Source organism: Orcinus orca, chromosome 2, assembly GCF_937001465.1.
Source record: "Orcinus orca chromosome 2, mOrcOrc1.1, whole genome shotgun sequence".
NCBI lineage: Eukaryota > Metazoa > Chordata > Mammalia > Artiodactyla > Delphinidae > Orcinus > Orcinus orca.
Window position 1 is genome coordinate 145,589,045 of NC_064560.1, and position 21,386 is coordinate 145,610,430.

A 21,386-nucleotide genomic window follows, 5' to 3' on the forward strand; every position below is an offset into this window, starting at 1 on the left:
TATTAAGCAGAGATGTCTACCACATCCTAGTAGAGGAGAAATATGTGAAATGATGTAGAGTTTTGGAAGAAAGTATGATATTTAGGGTAACAAGTTTGATATCATATAGACAAAAGCAAAGGAGGTGGGGAGAGAGGATCAAGAAGAGAGGGAAGGAGGCTAGATTTTCCTAAGTACAAATCATTAAAGAACTTCCTGATCTGCCATTCTAAGAAATGTAGAAATCTTCTATAGGCAGTAGGGACCTATATAAGATTTCTGCCAGAGAAACAAATTGAGCGGATTTCGATTTTTGAAAGAGAATTCATGGAGTTGTAAAGAATGGAAGTCAGTTCTTCACAAAGGAATATTGTGTACTAGAAGACAGCTGATTACTGTCTGTGCTGCTTTCACCTATTTTTTTCTTCAGGAAATGGCTACATAATATAATTTTCTATCTAGATTCCCTGTAATGTCCTTAAACCTATTTGAGTTTGCTAGAGTCTGTAAATAATTGTTTACCATCTCTATATGCCTAAATATAATTAAAATGCTTAAGTGTCCTAGGAAAGTTATTTCATCTGTAAAGTATATCCAAATGACATTCCCATCATTTGATAACATCGTCTCCCCTTGCAACCATTTTGTACCATGTTTCTACATATCCCAGTGTTAACTCTTCTTTGTGTAAAATTCTACACTTGGCTGAACTGATCCTCTTTATTACTTAGATAAAGAGGGATTAAAGGTCCATATATTTTCCTACTAAAAGACAGTAGTTGGCTCTGCTGTGCCTCAGCAAAGATACACTAGAACTGTTCAACCCTGGCAATGTTTGTAAATCAACAGCTCTAGAAACACACAACCTCAAAACGTTTCCAAAGAAAAGTTGTGACATTTTATCTGGCCCTGTATACTCCAATATGACTAACAAGTCATTTTTAACAAGTTAAAAAATGGAAATAGCCTAATATAATAAACTTGTATATCATTATTAGCACTATTTTTAGAAGAAAATTATATGTTTATATACTTTTATATTATATATTTATTATATATATACATATATATATATATATAAAAATTCTTATATGTCCAGTTGCCATAAGCATTTTGGTAATGGAAGCCTAGTTACAGGAATCTTGGTAAAGGCCAGTCAATGATTTCTTTTTTATTTGGTGTGAAAAGTAATTTATTATGTCAGTCTTCTCTGGCTATTCAGTAACACAGACCTCATTTCAATGCATATGTTGCTCAGCTAAAGGCTCATGTGCTCTCCTTAAATAGTTCCTGTTAATAAGGTTTTGAAATTTACACTCTAAAGGAAATATTATATAATCCCTGGAGTTTGTAGATGATAATACCTAATTATTACAACTGTGACACAATGTGGATAGTCCTGTAAAGTTTTTTTTTAATGTTGTAGAATATACATAATACAAAATTTACCATATGACTACTTTTAATTATACAGTCCAGTTGCACTAAGTACCTCACAATGTTGTGCAATCATCACCACTGCCTCCAAAACACTTTCATTAACCCAAACTGAAGCTCTGTACCCATTAAATACTTCCCCATTCTTCCCTCTCCCCAGCCCCTGGTAACCACCACTCTACCTCTGTCTCTATGAATTTGATTATTTTAGGTACCGTATATGAGTGCAATTGTACAATATTTGTCCTTTTGTGACTAGCTTATTTCATTTAGCATAATTTCTTCAAAATCATTCATATTGTAGAATGGAGCAGAATTTTACTCATTTTTTAAAGTTAAACATTATTCCATTGTGTGTATGTACCACAGTTTGTTTATGCATTCGTCTATTGATAGATTCGTAAATTGTTCCCATCTTTTGGCTTTGGTGAACAATGCTGCTATGAACAATGGTATATAAATATCTATTTGAGTCTCTGCTTTCAATTCTTTGGGGCATATAACAAGAAGTGGAACTGCTGAATCATATGGTAATTCTAATTATTTTCAGAAGCACCACACTATTTTCTACAGTGGCTATACTTTCTTATATTCTCAACAACAATGCACATGGATTAAAGTTTCTCCACATCCTTGCCAACACTTGTCATTTTTTGTTGTTTTATAGTGGCCATCTGATGGTCTGTAGTGGTATCTCATTTTGGCTGATTAAGTTTTTAACAGATTTACTTTCCCAAAACAAAAGCAATAGTAAAGACATCAAATATTTCCACAAAAGGCCCTTTTACACACTACAATGGTTCAAAAGACTAGTTTTCTATGAGATACCTATCTCACCTGTCATTGGCATGTCACCACTTCCTATAATCTCAATATAATACTGTTTCATGGAAGTCTAAGGATAAATATGAAAGGAAACAGTAAAGAGATAAACGTTATCAATTTTAACTTTGTTAATATTTCTTCAAGAGAGTATTTTATCATCAGTTTTTCCCTACATAAAAACATTTGTGGGGGCTTCCCTGGTGGCGCAGTGGTTGAGGGTCCGCCTGCCGATTCAGGGGACACAGGTTCGTGCCCCGGTCCAGGAGGATCCCACGTGCTGCGGAGCGGCTGGGCCCGTGAGCCATGGCCGCTGAGCCTGCGCGTCCGGAGCCTGTGCTCCGCAACGAGAGAGGCCACAACAGTGAGAGGCCCGCGTACCAAAAAAAAAAAAAAAATTTGTGACATAAATGCCATACTTACTATTGTAAGTGATTATCTCTTTTTAATACAGTTTTTCCTGATGTATAATCATATGTAACTGGAATAAGAAAGTCAGGGATTGGAGAGAATGATACACAGTGAGACTTCTAAATAATGAAAATCACCATCTATGGCCCAGAGAGAGAGCGAAAATTTCATTTGAATGACTTCTAGGAGTGTCCTTCATACTCAATATAATATAATATGTAATATAAGACATCTGTTTATAATAATAGCATGTGATATCAAGTAGCATTTAAAATCTGGTACATATCAAAATATGAGGAGAATAAAATCTTCTGTGACAGATTAGTAGATGTATAATTTATCAGTACTTGTTCTGATAAAGAATGCAAGAAATAAATATGATAAAGTTAGCAAGGTAGTATCTTTAATTGAAAACATAAGAACCTAAACAATACTGTGTTAAAAGTATGTATAAAAATCAACATAGGTTTTATAACAGATATTATACTTTTCAGTGGAAGAGTCTAGGCCTGGACATCAAGAACAATATCACAGGAACATCAGGAGACACAGATACTCATGAAAGAGATTCAGAAATAATAAATCTGGAGTATAGTTTTTACTGATTTTTACTTATTTTAGAGCCCTGAAATATTCACCTTTCAATTTTTAGATTTTAGATTTCTCAGTATGAAGCATACAGTGATCTTATTTATTATAGTAAATCTGATTTATCATTAAATTTTAAAAAAGCCACAGGGAAAATTGTTTACAGTAGAAATTGTTTAAATCCTTCTGAATCTTGGACAATAGTCTGAAAAGTAATTTGTTTAAATAGCTCAGATACTCTTCGATATTAATTAAAATTTAATCAGTCCATTCTGTCTACAAGAAAACTTATATGTATATAATGAATTACAAATGTAATGAAATATGTATACAATGATATCTATACATAGAAATAGATATGTATTTTCACAGCCAAAGACCCTAGCTAAACATGTGGAAACATAGTGAGTTTTTTCTCAATAAACAAATATTTTGAAGTTCAGTTTAATATTTTGCAAGATAAATTATCAAGCTTTATGCATAACTTTTTTCTTACTGATGATTTTTACATCCCATTCCTCTAACCACAAATATAATTATATCATATACAAACAATTTATATAAAGTATTGGTTTACTGACATTTTCTGACTCTAGACAGACTTTCCCAGTAGGACAAATAGCATATGATCTTAATGGAAATTATTCAAACAATACCACCTAGTAAATCAATGTAGGAAGAACCAGCAACATATAACTCTTATATGTTATCCAGGACTTCCACTGCCAGCCAATTTGAAATAATATGGGACAAATGTAACCTCTTTCCTGAAATAACTGAATATCAGACAAAATATCTGAAACAACAGTTTTTAAGATACTGAACATCAGGCAATGAAGAACAGTGATCCCTGTGAGACAAGACACAAACAAGGTGAATCTTATAATTGCCTAAGCTTACTGCATTAAGTTTCCAGGTGGCAGTAGTGAGGGAGGGCAGAGAAAACCTACTTCCTAATTAAGAAAATGGAGTTGAGATTCCAGGAGATAAAGACAGCTAGAATTTGTGGATGATGTATCAAAGAGGAAAGAGCTTCACAGACAGAGAACTGTGGAGATCTGCAGAGCGTCCCCCTCAAATATTCAACAGGGTATTGATCAGCACATGGCCTCAAGAAAATGTTTTAATATTGAGGAAAGAACTACCTGAAAGAATTAAAAGTAACAATATCTGGCACTCACACAGGGCTGAGAATAATACCTGTTTCCAAAGGATTGTACTGGAAAATTTCATAAATTACTGAGCACTTGTTATAGTACTCAGAAGAGTCTTGCCTTAGGTGTAAAGAATAATAAGCTCTAAGCTAAACACTGATTTTGTCCTGCCTAGCAAATCTTAAAAGCAAGGCTTGAAAGGATCTACCTCTTTTCTAAGTATTGAGTTGGCCAAAAAGTTCATTCAGTTTTAAGTAAAAATAAAAGGCACATATTTCATTTTCAACAAGACATTTATTGAACAACGTATTCCTTAACAAATGAACTTTTTGGCCAACCCAATATATTAAATGCACCCTAGAACAAACTCAAGAATATTTTAACTTTTTTTTTTTTTTTTTTTTTTTGTGGTACGCGGGCCTCTCACTGTTGTGGCCTCTCCCGTTGTGGAGCACAGGCTCCGGACACACAGGCTCAGCGGCCATGGCTTACGGGCCCAGCCGCTCCACAGCATGTGGGATTTTCCCGGACCGGGGCACGAACCCGTGTCCCCTGCATCGGCAGGCGGACTCTCAACCACTGCGCCACCAGGGAAGCCCAAACTCAAGAATATTTTATAGGATTATAAATATATCCAGCATGCAACAAAGTAAAAAAACCAAAACTGTCTCCAATACAATATAAAATTACCAGACTACCAAAGAAGTAGGAAAATATAACCCATAATGAGTAGAAAACTCAGAAAAATCAATTAAAACAGTCCAAGAATTAACACAGATGTTACAATTAGCAGACAAGGATTTGAAATATTTCACATAACTATTATAATTCATATACTCAAAAAGATAATTAGAGACATAGAAGATAAAATATGAACCAAATTGAGTTGTGGAGATAAAAACTATAATGAATGTGATGAAAAATACACCAGATGATGTTAATGGCAGATAAGACACAGCTAGAAGCTATTCAAAATGAAACACAAAAAGGAAAAAAAAAAAAAAAAACTAAAAAGATTAATAGAGCTTCAATTGACTGCCAGAAAACTTGAAGCAGTCTAATATATGTGTAATAGGAATCCCCAGAGAAGACATGGTGGAGAAACTGAAAATAATATTTGAAAAATTATGGCTAATAACTTTATAAATTTGATATAAATTATATACCAACACATCCAATAGTTCAGAATATTTCAGGCACAAGAAAGAAGACATATTCTAATAATACTTTACTTGTCTGAGATTCTTCATCCCCATTCTTCAGGCATAGCTTAGATTGGCAGTTGTTTGCTCCCCACCCCATGGCAATTTGAATATGTTATACCACTGACTTCTTGCATGTATGTGGATGATGTGAAATAGACTGTCAGTGTAAATCTTAGCTTTTGGAAGTGCTTTGCAATTTCCTTTTTTATCTTCTATGATTTTAAGATTTATTTTCTCTTTTTTGTAATTTAGGATTTTCAAAATACTATATTGACCTGTGAGTATTATATGGAAGACTTGTCTTCTGTCATTCCTAGAAACTTTTATGCCATTATATCTTTGGAAAATAATTTCCCCAAATTCTGTTTTTTTAAAATTCCCCATAAGATTTAAGCTTGTTTATTATGTTTTAATTCAGCAAGAATTTTTTCCTGTGAAATATAATGTAAAAACTTAAAAAACAAAAACCTCAATTACATAGAGTCAGGAGGTCAGAAGGGGAAGCTTTCATGCTCTGCAAAGATAGCAGAGTTCAACAGGAAGAAGCAAGATGCCTCTTCTTTCCTGGCAAGGATTCAGCCAATGAAGCCATGGACTCTTTGTTTACTATACCCCTCCCAAATTTCTCTTCCCCTCCATAAAAATGTTCTCCTTCCCTTGCAGTGTGGGCACTTGTACATGACTAACCATGGTTGCAGACCCTGAACTGCAGTTCTCTGCTGATCCCAAATAAATCTGCCAATGAAAAAAATTAATCAACAGTCTATGGAAGAAATGGAAAATTTTATTCAGGCCAACCTGAGGATTATAACACTGAGAGAGTCTTTCAGAAAGCTCTGAGGATTGTTTCGTCCATTAGAGGTCAAAGCACAGTTATATAAGTTTTTGAGACAAAAGGTTATAGGTCCAATGACATATTGCTGACAATTTACATGATCCATACCTATACATACAGAGCAAGTAATGGGTCATGGGCTATCCTGGTCTCTTACAAGATTAAGAAGGAAGGTTATCTCCTAAGGAGGTCTGGTTACTGCAGATGCACAATATACATTAAAGGGGAGGGAGGAAGCCCAAATGGGCAAAGAAAAATTTTATGCTTAAATTCTTCTTGTCTTACTATAAAATATGAATTTTATTTTTTATTATTTTTTTCATATTTTTTCCACTATGGTTTATTATAGGATATTGAATATAGTTCCCTGTGCTATACAATAGGACCTTGGTAATCCATTCTATATATAATAGTTTTCATCTGCTAGTCCCAAACTCCCAATCCAACCCGAATTTTATTTCATCAAACCCATCTTTGCTGGAGAAATACCTGGCAGTCTGTTTGTTTAAGGTCAACAATAGTATCCACATAGTCTTTTGAAGTTAGATAAATAGATGATTCAAAAATAATATAAAGAATGAGAATTAAGGCAAGCACAGCATGGGACAAGAAAGAGTAACAACAATAAATGTTGGGAAGAAGAGTGTGATACTGTGATTTATAGTAAGAAACATATATTTGTTTTTCATCCCTGTTTCTGGTAAAAAGCACAGATAACCTTTGGAATCTCCTAGGTGATGAGAGCTTTAAAATGTCTTTTGTTATGTTAATGAGGCAACCTTTGGAAAGCCCCCAGGAAACCTAAAGATGTGGACTATTTGCCAGGGGAGCCAACCTTGTGATTAGAGGGTTGAAACTTTCAGTCCCACCTCTGACCTCTTGGGAGGAAAGAGGGAGTGGAGATTGAGTTCAGTCATCAATAGCCAATGATATAATCAATCAATCATGCCTATGTGATGATGCTTCCACAAAGACCCTAAAGGATAGGGTTTGGAAAACTTTCAGGTTAGTAAACATGTAGAGGGAGGTTTAAGGTGAGGAGTATACCTAAAGAGATCATGACAGTTTCATGCCTTTTCCACATGCTTTTCCCTATGCATCTCTGGCATCTGACTGTTCCTTTTATTATAACCAACAATCTAGTAAGTAAAATGTTTCTTTGAGTTCTGTGAGCTGCTGTAGCAAATTAATGGAAACTGAGGAGGAGATCATGGGAACTTCTGGTCTGTATCCAGTCAGGTAGCACAGGTGACAGTGACAATCTGGACTTGTGTTTGGCATCTGAAGTAGAAGGGGTGGGCAATCTTGTAGGACTGAGACCTTAACTTGTGGGATCTGATGATATTTCCAGATAGATAGTGTCAGAATTGATTTGAATTGTGGGGTAAGCAGCTGGTGTCTGAGAATTGCTTGGTGTGTGGGGACACTCCACATTGTAAATAGTGATCAGAATCATTAAAGGGGAACCCCAAAAAGGACAGAAAATTGATAGCTAGAGAATTAGAGTAGAAATTGAATGAGGGGTATTCCTGAAGCTAAAAAATACATGGTTTTTGAGGGAGAAAATTTTTACTTAAGAGTCTAATTCAAACATAGTAAATGGAAAAGTGTATATAGGATTTAGAAGAATTGTGAATCTTGACAAAAGCAGTTTTTGTGAAATGACATGTTTGCAAACATATGGCAATGCATTAAGAAGGCAGTGAGATTAAAATAAATAATGCAGATAGTTAATGTGGACAACCACTCAAGCATTATATTATGTCTCGCCAAAATTAAGAGAGATTATTATGTTATGAAGTTGAGAGGGATTTTTATCATTGTTGTTGTTGGAATATAAAATTGACTTGAATGTATGTAAATACTACTAGAAGAAACCTATAAAGATAGAGAGCTCAAAGTCTCAGGAAAGACATAAGATAATGAATTGATTATGTTGTACAATGGGTTGCCCCATTAAGCAGCCTCTAAGATGAAACTTAGAAGGCAGGATGTTTATTAAGGACTACCCATGGGATAGACACCTGTGGAAGGAAGATGAATTGTGCAGAAGGAGACATCAGCTGAGATACAGACCCAATAATAGCCTCAAGCAATTTCACTAGGAATTCTATAGGTATAATAGCCTTTCATAATCGTCCCAAATTAGGCTAAGATGGCTAGGTCATCATATTCTTGCACAGATCAGTTATTAGATGTGCGCTGGCCTGGAAATCAGTGTATCTTGAGGCAAGGATGTCTAGAACTGAGGCAGTCGTTATAGGTAGGAGCAGCTGAAGGCTGCCTTCCAACAATAATCCCAGTAGCTGGGTCCTAGAAAAGAAAGAATGGTTGTGATCCTAAGTACAGAAGAAATAACTGCTTTGTATGGGTTAAGAGAACACTTTTACACCAAGAGTAAAACCAGCCTTACGGATGACTTGAAAAGACACAACTAGTTCTTGGTTTACATGGAAAAGAAACAAACTAGAATCAAATCTCCAATAGCTAGCCAAATAACCCAGAAATAATAATTTGGGAAGAGATGATAATCCAAAGTCCAAAGCAGTAGTGAGGGGTCTGTCATCTAGTGAAGACTGGAAGTCAAATCAGGTAAGGTAATCATCGGGTCAAATGTAGATTAGCAACCCTAGAAAGACTATGGAGAGCATCAAAGAAACTTGACTAGTAAACATGAAATGGGGAAAAGAGTGGCTACATTCATTTAGAGTACCTTAAGTGATAGGGACTATGCTAAGTATTTTATGAGAAATGACATAGCATAGTGATTAAAAGTAAAAGCGCTGAAGCCAGAGAGCCAAGGTTAACAATCCCATATTGCCACATACAGCCTGGTGACCTCAAAGAAGTTACTTAGCATTTCTGTGTATCAATTCTCTCTTCTGTGAAATGGAGTTGAAAATAATATTAAATTTACTTGGATTGCTGCAGGATTTTGTGAAAGTTTATATAGGGGCATTGTTAATGAATGGGTGATACCAATCATCACAATAATCAAAAACATCTGAGGCAAAGCAGAAACCCCCCAAAACTCAATTGTGGGATGAGACACAGGAATCAAAAGAAACAAATACTCACTTATTGACAATAAGATGGAAGTTAAAATTGGGAATTGAATGAGGGAAATTTTAATGCTGAGTCATTGAGGTTTGAGCATAAAGTTCCTTTTATTAAACATTTAACTGGCAAGATGAGCTCCAGAATGTGAAATAGGTTTGAAATATATATATGTGGATTTTGGTTGACTCTAATTGCAACAAGCCAGAAAACTAGTTCACAGCAAATTCTAAGGTGCATAAGGGGTAAGACTAATATTCATCAAGAAGTTGATATATGTCAGTCATTGTTAAAAGTACTCTATGTACATTATTTCATTTAATTCTCACAAACAACATGTGAGTTACTTATTTTAATATATATATAATATAATTAAGATAGGGAAATCATGAATGATGATTACTGGTGATAATTACTCTATATATGGTGATAATAGTTCAAATTGATGAAATTTGAATTCAAATAGAGGTTTGTCTCGTTTCAAAGCTTGCACTGTCACATGTTGTGTTGCATGTGTGCTAATCTCACTTCAGGTAGCCTCAGGTAACTGGAAATGAGCATGCATCCAAAAAATAAGAAATAAAAGAGAAGATAAATAGGGATAAACAGGAACATAATTTTATTAACCCCCTCAAAAATAATTAATTTACATATATAAAGTCATATATAGACATAGTCCTAGTTACAAGAAATAAAAATAAGGTTTGCGTATTTTCTGGTTTATTTGTCTCCATTTCCATTAATTATTAATAAACTACATAGTGTTTATATGCATTAAAAAGTCTCTTTGACCTTATCTCACATAGAAAGAAATGGGAAATTTCCATCATCTTGAACCTCCACCTGCAGAGTGAGGATCTTGGCTGCTGTAGAAGTCCTCTCAAAGTATTTCCAGGACTTAGTAGAGGGTGCTTTACAAGCGTTTGTGTATGTGTCCTCTATGAGTAGGCCTTGATAATTGCTATCATGACAACTTTTCCTACTATGTGTGGTTGTAATTCTATATCAGCAAAGAAAGCCAGTGACACTTCTTCACTGGGTACCTCAGTGTAGCCAGACTCTGCTGTACTTGACAAGGCCACGTTGTGTGCTCTAATCTTTTCTCCGTTCTGCATGATCACTTTCCCACTCTTCTGTGTAGCACAGTTCCCACTCAGACTGCTGCTCACAGACCATTAAAGAGCAGTGTGAGGGGATGGAATCAGTACCTCTTTACCTTTGGCTTCAGTTTTATTACAGGATTCCCAAAGTAGGGCAACGTGTCCCAGTTCTTCATGAGTTACCTATAGCACTCTCTTGTCCTAGGCCCTGACCCTGGAAACAACTGGTGTGACAGACAATATGATCTATGACAAATTATTACTTCCGATAATGAGTAAAGTTTCACATTGGGTTAAGCCTATTGTTCCTGGATTCTTCCCGCAGAATGATGTATATACTCAGTTTTCATACAAAAGGACCTAAGTCTCAGGTCTCCCAGTTGTAGCAAGAAATATGTCTGAATCCCAATGTTTGATGTCTGTGTTTGTGTGTGTGCATATGTATATAGTATAGTCAGCTGTCTTGTGATACTCTTTTAATGTGAATAAAGAGATTCCTTGATGTAGTTAAATTATAGAGATTTAACACTGCTCTAAGACTTTACCAGACAAAAACAATTTAAATTCTCCTGGATTCAGAATGGAAATTACAATTAGCAGCACATTTTGGGTAATGGCATCTATGATGCCACAGTCACAGACATCCCGCCAGAATGTGGGTGGCTTGATTGGAGCCATTCATTGCCTGGCTCCATCTACACCCTGCAGAGCAATTTAGCTCTTTAAATAACCATACTGCTGAAAGCAACTATGTGCTGTGCAAAGTAAATCAACATACAAATCATTTGCTTATATCAACAAATCCTTAATTTGCTTCATCACAAGAAATTTCTAATAAATCTTAATTGAGATCTTATTAAGAGTGAATTTGATCTACCTTAAGATGAGAATATTCCCGAAGAAGATTTCATAAATGACATATATACTAGCATCATAAAGTAAGAGTGCTAATTGAATTTTTATAAAAGCAGCTTTTTAACCATTTTAGGAGAAGAAGTATCTTCAATCAGTGTCCAATTTATAAGGGTTTCCTGTGAAAGTCAGTCAGTGCATAATTTATTTCCCCAGCCTACTCATGGAAACTTCAAATCGTTATTGTAATTTGTAAGGTATTGGGACTTGCCCATCATTTTTGTGTTCATGCCTGAATTCAAATGCTTAAATTTCAGAACTTGGCTGTAAATTTATTATCCATTCAAACGTGAAGGCCTCAGATAAAAGTTAAGATTTTGTACTTAATTTACCCCTCAATTTTTCATATCATAAAATCAACTGACATCATTCTTAGATGTAAAGTAACATGATCGGAATGCACATTGGTCTACACTAACATAATCTTAATAATTTATTAACTTCAACTGCATCAGAGATACAACAGTATAAATAATTTAATAGTTATTTGGTAAATGGATTTCAAAGAAGATAATGGTGTAAAACTAATGTGTACCTTAGGTTCTTCAATTGTATCTAATGCATAACATCTCTTTTACATAAGGGTCTGAAAAAATTTTTTAAAATACAAAGGAATGGTAGAAGGAGATCAACACAGTCAATGTTATTCACACTAAATCTTAGGTTAGATGAAGTAGCAGTTCTAATACGGAACTCCAGAAATAAGCTGATTTACCCACCCAGTTACAGGCAGCTGTAATTAGGGCAGGCCTCCCAGTACTGAACAAGAAATTGCAAAGATGAAGAAACAGCTCTGTAGATTAAGTTCAGTGATTTTTTTCCAGATTTAACAACTAAGTATGTCAGTCTATTGTGGAGCGAACAAAGAAGATAAAAGATGTCATAATTTGTGCTTAGAGAAAGTGACTCATCTAGGTAAACAAGGGTATAAAAAGCACAATTACTTTTTTTTTAATTGAAGTATAGTTGATTTACAATGTTTCAGGTGTACAGCAAAGTGATTCAGTTATACATGCATATATCTATTCTTTTTCAGATTCTCTTCCATTATAGGTTATTACAAGATATTGAATATATTTCCCTGTCCTATACAGTAGGACCTTGTTGTTTATCTATTTTATACATAGTAGTGTGTAGCTGTTAATCCCAAACTCCTAATTTATTCCCCCTCCCTTCCCCTTTGGTAACCATAAGTTTGTTTTCTATGTCTGTGAGTCTATTTCTGTTTTATAAATATGTTAATTTGCATCATTTTTTAAGATTCCACATATAAGTGATATCATATGGTATTTGTCTTTCTCTGTCTGGCTAATTACTTCACCTAGTATGATGATCTCTAGGTCTAACCATGTTGCTGCAAATGACATCTTTTTATGGCTGAGCCCATTCCTTTGTTGATGGACATTTACGTTGCTTCCATGTCTTAGCTATTGTAAATAGTGCTGCTGTGAACATAGGGGTGCATGTATCTTTTCAAATTAGAGTTTCCATCTTTTCCTGATATATGCTGAAAAAAAAGCACAATTCCTCTAAAAATTTTGGTCCTAAGTCATATTTTTCTCTTTAACAAAATAAAAATCTCAATAAAGAATTACAACTTCAACCATAGTGAAGTTTTTGCCTTTGTTACTTCACAGTCTAATTACATGTAATATTACCAAAATTCCTAGAAAAATTGGTCAAATAAGCATTTTTCAAAATCTATTCATATCTTCCTAAAATCATGAATTTATTAAAAATGTACAAATTTAATTATTATCAACTTATTAAGAGTCAACTTTATTTTGCAAGCTTGAATACTCTGGTAACTTATAGATAGACACTAAAATTGCTACAATGGTGACAGCATTAGCACCTGTCTCAGAATGATTTTTGAAAAATAAAAGAGTTTATCCATATAAAGTACTTAAACAATGTCAGGTACATAATAAGTGCTCTTTAAATATTTTCTATAATTGTTGTAACAATTATAATAATAGTTAATAATGATATTGCATTTGATATCTATTATTTTAAAAAGGAATACAAACTATTATAGTATGACACAGCACTAAAGAGTGTACAATTTTTAGAAATTATTCTGTGATATTTCAGTTATTCATCCAAAAACAGAGAATTGTTCAGGATGTATTTATATTTTGCTTAAGAAAATATTCTTGCAAATGAATCCACTTGCTTTTTTTTTGTCATGAAACTCAGCACATTTGATAAACCTTTTTAATGATTGTCTTTTTCAGGATATCATAAGCATTATAGAGTGCAGGGCAACAGGATGAATCTAATAATTACCTGTTGACTAAATGAAGGTTTTACTGAAAATAGCAGTAAAATCAATTGTCTTTAAGTGAATTAAGCCTAATACATCGTCTGAAACAGGACACAATCCTTTTGATGATCCTATTCATACAGTCTTTGGAGTAAGTGCCTGGGTTAGAAATGCAGATCTTAGTAAGAGCATGGCCAGCCAGAGAGAGCCTGAGTCCTTGACTGAAACTCTATTCAGAGACTGCAATGCACTGGCTGTGCACCAATTCTGGTGTGGGGAGGGCAGTTTCCCCCAAGAGGCCTGCCAGGTAAAGCCTCTATAGTTGCCCATGGTCAGGCCTGAAAAATCATACATAGGTTTTTGAACAGGAGCTGAACTCCTCACCCACAGTGCTGTATTTGAATTTCTACTCCCTTCATAACTGATGATGCTGATTGCTTCTTTATTAACTTATGGGTAAGTGTATAACTTCCTTTTTGAAGTCTTTATTATTTTGCTGATTTTATTTGCTCATTATTGATTTGTGGGAAGTCTTCATGTATTCTGGAAACAAGTCTTTGGCCAAACACATATGTATAACATTTATTTTCTCCCACTCTGTGGCTTCCTGTTAATTTTCATACCTATGTCTGTTGCTTAACATCTTTTTTTTTTAAGTAGTTATGTATTCAGTATTTTATTTATTTATTTTTGCCTGTGTTGGGTCTTCATTTCTGTGCAAGGGCTTTCTCTAGTTGCGGCGAGCGGGGGCCTCTCTTCATCGCGGTGCGCAGGCCTCTCACTATCGCGGCCTCTCTTGTTGCGGAGCACAGGCTCCAGACGCGCAGGCTCAGTAGTTGTGGCTCACGGGCCTAGTTGCTCCGCGGCATGTGGGATCTTCCCAGACCAGGGCTCAAACCTGCGTCCCCTGCATTGGCAGGCCGATTCTCAACCACTGCGCCACTAGGGAAGCCCAACATTTTTTTTCTAAATAAAGATCTTTATTGTCAAGGCTTACTGGGTCCTCTCTAAGAAATCTTGACTATGCCAAGATTGTAAAGAGATATTGTGTGTTCTTGTAGAAGATGTGTACTTTTAGCTTTCTTACTAAGGTCAAGTATCAATCTCAAATTGTGTATGGTATGAGATAGTGGTTCATTTTCTTCACATATGAATAGCTCATTGTACCAGAACAATTTCTTGAAGGCTTTCTTTTGCCATTAAGTGGATTTGGTACATTTTTAAAAATCCATAGGCCTTATAAATACATATTTGTTTCTGGACACTTAATTTGGTTCAATTGATCTAATAATCTATTTCTATGTCAGTACCACAATATGTCTTGATTATGAAATAAAGTATGATTTCTCAAAATGTTTAAACTATTTCTTCAAAATTATTTTGGCTATTTTAGATCATCTGAATTTCTACATGAATTTTAGAATAATTTTATCAACTTCCAAAAACAATTTTTTTCAGAAATTTGTTAGAATTTGTTAATTCTAATAATAATTTCTGGGATAATTGATATAAAAGTATTGTCTTTGAATCCATAAGCATTGTATAAATCTCAATTTGTTTAAGTCTTCTTTGACTTCTGTCACCAAAGTTCTTTAGGTATTATTGTAGAGGTCTTATATATGTTTTGTTACATTCATCCATGCATGTTTTATGTTCTTCAGCTCTTTTGTAAATGATATTTTCATTTTAGTTTCATTTTATAGCTGTTTGTTGATACAGAAACACAATTGAATTTTAGATAATGTTATTATAAAAAGTGAACTTATCAAATTAATTCTAGTAATTTTTATAGTTTTTAGGCTTTTATATGTAGAACATTATCTTTACTGTGGATAAAAATGTTTTATTCCTTCTTCTGTAAACCGTATACATTTTATTTCATTTTTTCCATTGCAGAACTTTCTAGGATCTCAAGAAAAAAGGTTGAAAGTACAAATCCTTACCTTACTCTCAGCCTTATGGGAAAAGCATTCATGTTTTCACCAACAAGAACATAAACTATGTTGTTAACTGTAGAACTTATAAATGACCTTTTGGGTTAAGAAAGTTTCCTTCTACTCCTAGTTCACTTCAAACTCATTTATAACTTTTATTTTGATTATTGTATTTCTAAAGCCAACCAAATATTAAAATATTTTGGCTAAAGAAGAGCACATAGGATAAAGTAGGAATATAAGGGGTGGTTAGGTGAAAATACTATAGATGGTAAAATAAAGGATAGCTACCATCGAACATTGAGACTTTTCTTAAGAGTATGTGTGTACTTCCAATATGGAAAACAGATACACTGTCATAAAACTGGTTTCTAGCATCTCTCTAACTAGGATCTGTATTCCTGATACCATGTTTTAGAATCAGATGGCTACTTAACATTCGTTGCTCAGTCACATTTTTTAAATAAGCCAAATTTAATACCTAGAGTTGTTGTGATAAATAAATGCAAAAAGAATATATGGAAATCTTCAATTCATCCACTGACACGTAGCAACATTTTATATTTTTTAATTGCTCTAGTGGTGATATTTCAGATGATGAAGTCATAATTACATTCATCATGAAGATGATGGTGATGGCAAATAACCATTATTAAAACACGATACGTAGTTGTGTTTAATGCCCATGGCAGACTAATAAAAGAAAAACCACTGAATCTAATAGAAGGAATAAATACTTAAAAATAAAATACATTGTCCTAGTGGAAAAGTAGCAACAAGATACAAGCTACCTTCCATTCAAGATGTCTCAAGGTAAAAATAACTGACATTTTAAAACATCAACATAAAACCTGGGTCTATAATGAAAACTGCTTAAGCAGTTCCTGTAATTTTTCTCTACAGTTATGTAAACTACCAGCTCTATCAATCTAGTGTTTTTGACAGTATTGTTTTCATTTATTCCTTGTCTCATTCTAAATACATGATTTATTACACAATAGTTTTAGCTGAAATGATTCAAACCAAGAGAACAAGAAAAGCAAAAGTAAACTAAGTTGAGTGAGGCTTGTACACATTGTGTGTGCACTGAGGTTCTGCACTTTTGATGGAAGAGCTCCACTCTCAGTCACAGCTATATAGCACCTAAGAGCCAAGTGCAGTTCAGTGAATTCACAAACCATGAAAAACATTGTGAAACCTAGTAACATCTAACAGAGAAAATAGTAATGTAAGATGGGTATTATATTATAATTATATTATTATGGATATTATAAACATTCTTACATTACAAAAAGCTAGCAATATGTTACAGAATGTCTGTCAATGATGCTCATATCATACCAAAGCAGAGCAGAGTTGAAACATTCTACCTGGAGTTGCCCAATATAATGAGATTCAACTACATGATTCTGATTTTATAAAAGTTAAGCATACTTGAATATCTCCTTACACCTTTGAAATTTTCCTCATACATTCCCTATTAGAGATTTGATCAAATTCAAACATGAGTATATGCACTTTGTTCTCAAACAATAGCTTCTTTATATTAAGGATGATTATCCCTTTTCTTCATAAAACTCTGACTGATTTATGCTTCTTGACAAACACAAATCATTATTTACACAACTGTAATACATTTTTTTTCCTTTGAAGAACTGACATAGGGACAATAGTTGTTTATCCTATCTGGATAAAATTCATCAAAATTGCCTGTGGTTTTAACAAAATGACATTGAACTTTTGAACTGATTTGACTGTAGGAAAATTGAGGCCAAAATTTGTTCAGGAAAAATAGTTAACTGAAAGAAAATACTCTATGGAATTATGTCAGATGTGTAGGTAGGAAGTGACAAATAATGCAGCTATTGACTTCTTTTTCAATAAAAAATCTATGTTATTAGTATGTAGTCTGTGAATTGATAGTTAGCATGACTGGTGAGAGAACCAGTAAAAATTCTACTTAGAAAATATTTTTCAGGATGCCTTTCTTCTTTGGTGTGTAGATTAATAATTTACTCTTTTTGTATGAAGACTTTGCCAATTTAACTGTTCATTTCTCATTCTTGAAGGATTCTGACTGATAAACTATCTTCCAGTAACACTGATTATTCAGCAATGCTGAACTTGCAAAATATAAACAAACTCTGAATCTTCTTGCAAATTTGCAGCCATATCATTGCCTTCTAAATTCAGTGTGTCTAAAGTGTATTAATACTACACTGCATACTGACCATTCAAACTCTTTATCATGTAAGGACTGAAACTAACACTAAGAAGCTCTCTTTGTTTTATGCATAAAGTATTGACATTGGTGGCAACATTAGAGCAAATAAGAGACAGTATTAACTGAAAACTGTTTGGTTTTCAATATTGGATAGAGTGCATAGAAGACACAAACTCCCTTAACTTCCATTTTAATATTGATGCTTACGTAAACAGTATGTATGAGATATTTTCAGAAGCAACTTTAAAAGAAGACAGAGTAAATTGTATTTGGTAGTACATATTTCACCATTTCCTTTGTTAAAGAGACAAGTCACTCTCAAGGTCACACTTCAGCAACAACCAAGTAAAAATTAATTTTTTTTCAGAAATGGCAATTAAGTGGCAGTATAATTATTTCTTACAAGAAAGAACAATACATCCTGCAAAGAAGAATTTCTCCCACAAAGATTCAAACTGTATGAATATTAAGTGTTTATATTTGCATTATGCAATCAATTTCAAAATAAAGTAGTATCATATACATTCCATATGTTTCCACACTTCCACATTTCATCTGATAGAAGGACCAGGCTTCCACGAATTTTGTGCAACTGACATGATGATTTAGCCAAATTCAACCTGGAGATCCTATCAGAGAGCAACCTGAGGTAAGATAGCAGAAACAGAAACATAAAAAAGGAAGTAGGGCTATGTCACCGAGAGTGACACATGACGTGGCCAAAGGTGAGCCTGTAGAACCACTGATGCTGCTGCCCTGCCCTTTCAGGCCCAAGTCCCTAAGGCCTGGCCACCACTGCAGCAGTGAAGAAGTTCAACTTCATGAAGCAGCTGGCCAACCAAACTGTGGCTAGAGCTGAGAAAACAGAAGTCCTCTGTGAAGATCTGTTACAATTCAAGCTGTGCATGGACATGGTTCAGTCAATGTACCACCATCCCCACAAGAGCCTGATGGTGTGCTTCCAGGGCCAGTGTGGCCCCAATGCCAGGAGATACAGAAAACCCCTTTCAAAACTCAAAATATTCAAAACGCATCAGCTCAGCTAGAAGAATTTCTCTTGGGGAAGATGCTGGACACATGTGGGGATGCTGAGAATCGATTAGCTCTGAACTCTCTCAGCATGATGGAGTGCTTTTCTTTGTTGAAGAAAAGATTGTGGACTTTCTGCGTGACATAAACAGAAGTGGAGATCCCTAAATATAGAGAAACAGAGGAAATAGCTCAATAAAATGGGATTTGGTTAGAGCTAGGCGGAACTAAGCTCACAAAACTTCAGAAGTCAACTTTCAGGGGCTTCCATAAAAAATAGATACCTTAAGAGATGGTTAAAGCTGGAAATCAAGTAGAACACTGCAAAGATCAATTTGCAGCAGACATGAGCAACTGTATGGCCAAAGAAGGGCAGTATAACAAATTCTTTGTTTCATTATTAGAAGCCCAAGCAGATTACCATCAAAAAGCTTTAGCAGTCTTAGGAAGGGCCCTCCCTGGAATGTGAGCCAATCAAGGTAGGTGTGTGGAAAACCAGCTTTGGGGACTCCTTTGAAAGAATAGAGGTGGTTCTGGTTGAGACCTGTGTCATTGCTTCTCCTAGAGAACCACATAGAGAAGGGCATTTTTAAATTGGTATTGGGGCCTCCAAGTTAAAGAAACAGAGCTGTTTTAGACTGCTCTACCTCTAACCTAGATGAGTTCTATTCAGACCCCCATTCTGTAGGCTGTTGATTTAAAGTCCTAATTATGGAAATTGCCTTAAATTTTGATGACTTTTAATCTGTGTGAATAATGGACACAAGTTGCAAGTGTGTAAGATTAAGACAAAAAAACTTCAAGATTTATGGAGAACAGGTCAAAAGTTGTCACCACAAAATTTCGTTAAATTTAGGTATTTAATTAAGTTCCTTTCAGGGCTTGCTTATACCAGCAGCATTAACAAAATGCACTGCAATCATATTTGTGCCTAACTTGTTATGGGCCAAAAATGAAGGAATGCTTGCTGAAATGGCTGTAGCCACATCCATTCACGTGGTTATGGTGATTGAACAAATCATTCAGTATGACAACTGGTTCTTCACTATAAAGGTAAAATGTAATGTATCGGAGCATTTGTACATCTCCACACAAATTCCATCACTCTTCCCACACTGGAAATGACTAACTCAGGGACCCTGCAGAAGAAGTGGCCTGCCAGTTTGGTGGAGATGGAAGGAGAATTGGCTAAGAAGGAGAACTTAAATATGAAGCTTATGGACTTCTAGGGTAGCACTCTAAAGAAAACATATATCCCCTGCTTTCCACCTGCCTCTCCCATCTGCAGATCACATCACCTTGGCTTCAGTGGACCCAGAGCACCCTCCCAAAGCTCTACGGCTGAAAGCAGTGAAGGGGATAAGACTGCCCCTACTTTATGGACACATTGGAACAGGGGCTGAGGAACTGGAGTCAGATAACTATTAGCCAAAGCCAGTCTCAGGCAGCTGTCAGGTCCCATCAGCTTTGGTACAGCTCACAGGTCCTCTGATCTTAGCACTCATACTTTGCTCTGAGCTGTTAAAAATCCTTCCAGCACACCTAAAACCAGGAAAACCACCTTCTGGCTACCCTGGGGGCCAGAGTTGTCCAAGAATATCTTAGCATCTAACCCATCTCTCACCAAATCCTCCTTGCACTCAACATACAGGGCAGGCTCTAGGCTAGCCCTCCGCTGTCTCCCAGCTCTCTGGGCCCTGGGGGTACTTCCATAGCCTGTCCTTTACAACCTCACAAACACCCACTGACACAGCCCCAACCTAGACCAGCCAAGTTGGGTAGCCATAGCCCTTCCAAACCCATGGCATTGCCCAGTGAACATGGACTTGAGCAATTATCTCACACTTCTCTCCAGAGTCCAACACCCTTAGTACTTCACTCAAAGAGGACAGTCCTAGATTTTAGCTTCTTAGATTCAAGCTTTGAGTAACCTTGAAACTGTACAGTTGCATAGTGAAATCTTACTGAGACCAAGACAAATACCAAAGCCATGATACTGACCCAGTGTGCCCCCATCCCCTTATTCTCCTGATGCCCACTCAGTGGGGGATGGCAACCTCACCAACACAGCACTAACAGCTTTCAAAATAGTAATGGATATATGATCTTCCATATTTCATAATAACTGGGGCTTATAATATTTTATGACAACAATTTTAGGTTTTCAGAACCACTTGGCAGCATATTTCCTGAAATACACTCATATTCAGTAAGCAAAAATTGCCCGGCTACATTTTGCTGGATATGGATGATACAGAAAGGGCAGCCTTATGAAAAAAGCTCCCTCCTAACCCTTGACCTCTTCTTTACTGGTGAGTGGAATAGGGCAGGCAGCCATACTATGCAAGACTTTGCCTGTTGCTCAGCTTGAGGAAAAAGTGGAGGCTAACACTTAAAGATGAATGACTTGTGTCTTGAGAAGTTGAATTTACT

At 35.3% G+C, this 21,386-nt stretch overlaps 1 pseudogene; it reads left to right on the forward strand.

Annotated features, from left to right (window-relative positions):
* Nucleotides 1-19,245: 19,245 nt before the first annotated feature.
* On the forward strand, nt 19,246-20,182 carry LOC101290456 (rho GTPase-activating protein 17-like; annotated as a pseudogene).
* The last annotated feature ends 1,204 nt before the right edge of the window (nt 20,183-21,386 follow it).